Source organism: Haplochromis burtoni, unplaced genomic scaffold, assembly GCF_018398535.1.
Source record: "Haplochromis burtoni strain Fernald_Lab_line unplaced genomic scaffold, NCSU_Asbu1 Contig_420, whole genome shotgun sequence".
Lineage (NCBI taxonomy): Eukaryota > Metazoa > Chordata > Actinopteri > Cichliformes > Cichlidae > Haplochromis > Haplochromis burtoni.
The window spans coordinates 256,744-262,743 of NW_024582781.1; the positions used below are offsets into that span (position 1 = coordinate 256,744).

The 6,000-nt window shown below is 41.2% G+C and overlaps 1 protein-coding gene across 7 annotated transcripts in view; it reads right to left on the reverse strand.

Annotated features, from left to right (window-relative positions):
- Positions 1-5,897, reverse strand: part of LOC102314128 (beta-1,3-galactosyltransferase 1) — a 215,748-nt gene extending 209,851 nt beyond the window's left edge. For all 7 annotated transcript variants that reach the window (XM_005944615.3, XM_042213127.1, XM_005944620.3 and 4 more), the window contains exon 1: positions 4,277-5,897. The gene's annotated coding sequence lies outside the window, so the exon portion shown is untranslated. The remainder of the gene's footprint in view (positions 1-4,276) is intronic.
- Between the last annotated feature and the right edge of the window lie 103 nt (positions 5,898-6,000).

Sequence of the window (6,000 nt, forward strand, 5' to 3'; positions counted from 1 at the left end):
ATTAGGGGTGCAACGATATTCGTATCGATATTGAACCGTTCGATACAGTGCTTTCAGTTCGGTACGCATATGTATCAAACAATACAAAATTTGTAATTTATTTTATCAACTTTCCTTCTGATGATGCTGTCTGTGTTGAGCGCTCAGTGAATCTGCGTTCGACTACTCCGCCTAGGCTGCACTGTCGAGCGCAGATCCACTGAGCGCTCAACACAGACAGCATCGTCAGAAGGAAAAGTGCAGGGCAAGCTAGCAAGACAGAAGTTAAGTTAAGCTGGGAACTAGTCTGTTAGCGCAGTTAGCTCGTTACCGTGTTGGCCGTCTAGCCCCATGCACGGGGCAATCAGGGGTAGCTCGTTAACGGAGATTTGCCATGTTGTGGCGTTAAGGTCATTTCAACGAGATTAACCTGAAAGCACTAGTGGGAACACAATGAATATGACTGCACATTTACGCCGACATCATCCTAGTGCAAAGACAAGTGGAAGCAGACAAAAACAACAAGCACGCATGCTACAAACTTTACCCGAGTCATTTAGACAGCCGTTAGCACATGATTCTCCTTATGGGGACCTGATATGTTTAATATGCTGCTGAGAATATAGCCCAGAAGAAGCGTATAGTATAGCTTTTATTTTGGAAAGAGACATTTCTCTGTAATAAACTCTCTTTTCCAAAGATGAGTGATTCCTCAATCAGATACAGGGCTCGCAAATCGCTAGCCCGACGTCCTGGGGCTAGCGATTTTTCCAGTCGGGCTACCAAAATCTATCTCTGCCCTGCCCGTCGGGCTATTGTAGGAAGGAAAAATATATGTCAATGCTTTTGCATTCTTTCGGAAATGTAGCTGGGTAATTATGTCATTGGCATCGGTGAGCCACTGTCAATATGTGACATATTGAAATCGCGTTTGAATTTGCGCTTGTTTTTTGCTTTCACTTTGCAATCGCGCGAACTGTGTATAGAGAGCGACAGTACTGATTGGTGAGTGATGATAATTTGCGCACCAATTCCTCTGACATCGTCTTATCAATCGTTAGCTTACTATGCAAACATGACAAGTGAAATCTCCCAGCAAGCTTAAACATGTGAGAGGTTGATCGCGCAGAGAATCGCTGAGCGTTATGTGAGTGCGTGTGTAAAAGCAGCAGGATATATATTTTAGTTCTGCTGAGCCAAATAAGACAGGTCAGGGTGAAGAAGTGACAGCCAAAGAAAAGCTTACCACAAAACGGAGAAGTTATGACAAATCAGACTATAAGGCAAAAAGAAAGTGCAGCTTTATGGTTTCATGGACAAAAGAATTTCTGTGGCTGCAATATGACGAGCTAAATAACCAGGGCTGCACATAAGTGGTCCGCAGGTGCGCATTCGCTGTCAAAATAAAAAACACGCACAAGGGTTAGGGTTAAATTTAAAAACTGTACTTTTGAGTTAAAATATATATTTATAATTTTAATAAATGACAAATTAAAAAGGCATGAACATTTTTTTGTATCGAAAAAATATCGAACCGTGACACCAAAGTATCGAACCGAACCGTGAATTTTGTGTATTGTTGCACCCCTACCCACTATGTATATTTAGCATTTTGCCACAGTTACTGTCACTTAAGAAGCACAGCAGCTGCCTGACTGCACAAGAAAAGAAGGCAAGGATGTAGCAATGTGCAGGGTTAACGTGCAAGTGTAAAAAAAGGGGTAGCCTTGAATATTTGAGTATCACCTAGCTACGGTAAAATCTGTTTTCCAGGAATTGGAAAATGTGGCTGGACCTGATGATGTCGATCACAGGCAAACATAGCTTTCTCAAAAAGTAGCCAAAGTATCCATGATTGCAGCCTTAACGTCCTCAACCATCGGTGTGTGGATTCCTTCCTGCATGATGGTCGGATGGTGACTTGACCTTAAATCCCAATGATGAAGTGTTTCCAAACATCATAAGACATTGAAGCTGATGACATTAAAATGGGCTCATTTCAAAGTAAAGGTCTTCGTAAAGTAGCAGTTGCCAAAGGAAAAAGAAAATCCAACTGACATTTGACAAACCACGTTGTACACTTTAAAGGAATATGTTCCCCAAGGGCACCAAAATGCCACTGAGTGCAGTAACAAACAGTAATCCACAAGCTGACAGAGTTCCCCTTAAATCGTGTGGACAAGGAAAGCATAAGTGCATTGAAACTGTAAACGAGTTAATAAGCCCATTCTGTAATACACTTTTCTGTTGTGCTCTATACAAATGCTATTCATCAATGCCACGCGCAGTTTATCTCATCCAGGAGGGCCCATGCTGTTCCATAAATTCAGCTCCAATAATATCCAGAACTAAAATATGATGTAATTAAGAGGGCTTTTCTGCAGATTCATAAAAAACAGTCTTCATTTTCCTGCATTGCAAACAGCAAAGGTTTCAAAAGATCGATTTTGTGCATTGCATTCGTCCAATAACTCAAACAGGCAGGATGCCTTTGCACATAAAACCCCCACATGAGGGTTAAATTAGTTAAAACAGGCCTATTAGATGCACACCCAGGGACCTGCTTCCTCTCACAGGATGCCAATAAGATGCAGTTTACAACGCAGCACATGTCAACAGCCTATTTGCAGATATAACGACTGAGTTTTGAAGAAGGACTGTTTGATAATGATTTAGCACAGACAGCTTTTGAAAAAGGACTCAAATTCATTAGTTTCATGGGGGAAGGTAAAAGGAGGAAAATCAGAGGGGCTCTTTCCAGCGCTGCACCAGTAATTTATTGATCCACAATCAATGTCATCATGACTTTTAGAAGGACTAGCAGCTGTGATCGCAGCACCTACAATTGTGGAAACAGTTTCTAAATCTCAACATCTGTCAGAGCTTTTGTGACAGAAAAATTGCTTCCATCAAGCTTGAGCTTAATCAAACAGAGGATTTAAACAGCATTACAGCAGCAGAATGGAAATGAGTTCTTCTATACTTTACTTCATCAAACTAGACCTCCAAACCCACGTCCTGGTTCCCATTTTCAGATGTCATTTCCTAATTGAGATTAAACCACTGCATTTTGTGTCACAGGAGACAAATGGAGGACCGCGGGACATTTCTGAAATTAAATGGAACTTTCCTGTCATTCACACAATTCCAGTGTCTGGTCGCATGCCAGTACACAGGCTTAAATGAGAGAATCTGGCAGAGATGATCGTATTAACGACCCAGGCGGCAATGTAAAGGTTGTGCTCCCACAAAAGAGATGGTTACACTCCACCGCTTAAAAACAGTGTCAAGAAGTACTGATGTAAGCACTTCAAGGAGCATGGTACAATTCCAGAAAGAGGATCGGTCCTGTGGGAGGGAGATGCATTTGTGCGTGTGCGGTGTTTATATTTCAAAGAAACTGTCAAACTAAATCTATAGGAATGGATTTTTGGGAGGCTTAGGCACACTGTTCACAGCAAGTATAGACACTGACCAAGAACTGTGTTATGACCCTTAGATTACAAGGTAAAATCCTATTCAGCAGCTTGCCACTGAGGGTTATATGGCTCGCTTTCAGTTTTTGACTTCTTGGTGTAATGTAGCAGTATCTAACAGGGTGATAAAGGACAGCAAGGTGACACACATTCCTTTATGCTGTGCAACAGAGAGCAGACGGCTTTTCTGAGTTCATGTTAATTGACATGGATTAGAGGCCAGATAAATCCGTTATATCTGATATCAAGCTATGAAGTACAAAGCATTATGAAATGCACAATGCTCTCATCTACTTATCTGGATTTATTTTGCCTCTGCCCTTGCTCGCCTTTTTCTATGATTCTAATAAACGCAAATAAACCTGACACCTGTGAACCGGCTTCTTACTGAAATGATGCCACGCACTTAAAACCGCAGTTATTCCTGCGAACTACACAGTATAAAGCAGCTCCGAGCACCGAGTCGTGCCATTTCAAAAGACGAAAATGTATCAAACTACATCTTCAGTAGCAAGTTTTAAATCTCAGTATTACCTTCGGCGCATGCCTGCTGAACAAAAGAAAGAAAAGAAACAAGAAAAAGCCACAGTAGGAAACAACATTTACAACCACAACAAGGGTCAAACGGCGTAGTCATAAACAAAACTGCATGTGATCGACTTGGCAAGCCCTTAACTCAATGTCACTTCCAAACACAGCATCCCTGGGAGCTGGGAGCTGGAAGCGAACGAATATTTTTAGTGGCAAGAAAAATTCCCCGACACATAACACACCGAAGGAAAAAAAAACACACATTTCCGACCCTTAATGAAAACACCCACCCGTGTTGTCGTCCGCGTCCCGTCCTTACAAGTTGTCCAGGAATCTTAGATCCGTCCGCTTCACACAGCGGTGATACCTCCTCTGCTCGGCGTCTCGAGCTGCACGCTGCGCTCACGGAGATGGAGGTGGGTTGGCGGGGGGCTGTCAGCGGAGAAGAGGAGACTGTCCAATCAGAGGCCGCCTTGATGAGGAGGGATGGCGGCCAATCTGCCCCGGCAGAGAGAGAGCGGGGTGATGCCGCTTTGTTTAACGGAGATTGACTTTCAAGCAACAGAGCGCGAGCGCCTGTGATGTGATGGCATCTGGACGAAAATAAGCATGCGTACTAGTTTTGCTGCCGGGGGGGAGGTTTTCCAGCTGCTTCCGTAAAGAACGCCTTTATTTAATTGAGACACCATTAATGACATGGATTAACCATTGAAGGGGAACTGAGTATGTATGCAGCCATCACCATTATGTTCCCATTAAATCATGAAACAGACCTACTGAAACACGAGTCAGTTCAAGTTGTCCATATTGTTTAATGGGCATTCCAGTCCATGCCTCATATTTTTTTAGACCCATGGTGGAAATGCTCTTTGCTCATGGCTAGAGCTGATCCATTTGATTGGCAGGTTCACCCGCAACAATATAATTACTAAATAATTAAGCATGTCAGCAGTTTTGCTGTTTTATTGTTTGTTTGTTTGTTTTTTAAGTGAAGTGGCTTCATTACAGTTTGCTTCCAAGGAGGCAGACTTTCTTGTCATTTTTAAAGTGGCCTTGAAATTAGCTGCTTTAAAAAAATAAAATAAAAAAATTGGTCTAGTCTTTGTATTTGACCATATTCAGAATAATTGTTTTAAGCCATTAAATCACTAACTAATAAATGATTCAATCTTAACTCAAGGGATGCATGAGTTTTGCATCTAAACATAATAGATAACTTAGCATAGAAACAGTTTTAAATTGCATCTTTATACACTTTATTACTAGCAGCCTGTTGGAAAAAAATATGTAATTTGTTCCAGTTTCTTCTGGTGAATTTGCAAATCATCCCAACAATAACAGTTATCACACAGAGAGTAAATAGTCACATTTTTTGCCCTGACTAAGTTATTCCCAATCATAAACTTGCTATTTCCCACCACTGTGTCCAGCTTATACTTCAGCCAAGTTAAGATAAGTGAAAGACAAAAGAATAGGTGGCAGGCTTAAAAAAAAGATCTACAGCTGGTGATCATATCTGAAAGTCTTGCTCTAAAGAAATCCAACAAAGACTTTTTGCAGGACTGAGAGATGAATCTGGCCATTCAGTTAATCTGTTTACTCTTCACCAAGCCTGAACAGAACTGGATGAGTATCTGTAAAGAAGTCATTCTTAATGAAGAGAAAACAAAAGAAAAGGCCAATGTATGCCAAATTAAACAAATGGATTGAAAATCTGAGCCAACAGGGCTTATGGAGTAATGCAATTTGAGATTTTTGGTAATATTATTTCTTTGCAAATTTTGCAAAAATATATCTGCAAAATTTTGATTCACCAAACAATAATATCTAAAAAGTCTCTAATTGGCATTTCTGACCATGACAATGATTCCAAAGGCATTCCAGATGCAGTAAAAGCACATCTGAATAGAATGTCGGACTCTGTAGTTTTCTCTGGTCCCCTCCCCAATCAGACCAGGAGTGACATGTTTAGCCGCATGTTCTCCTTAAATTGCTGGCTGTCTGAGTGGTGTCC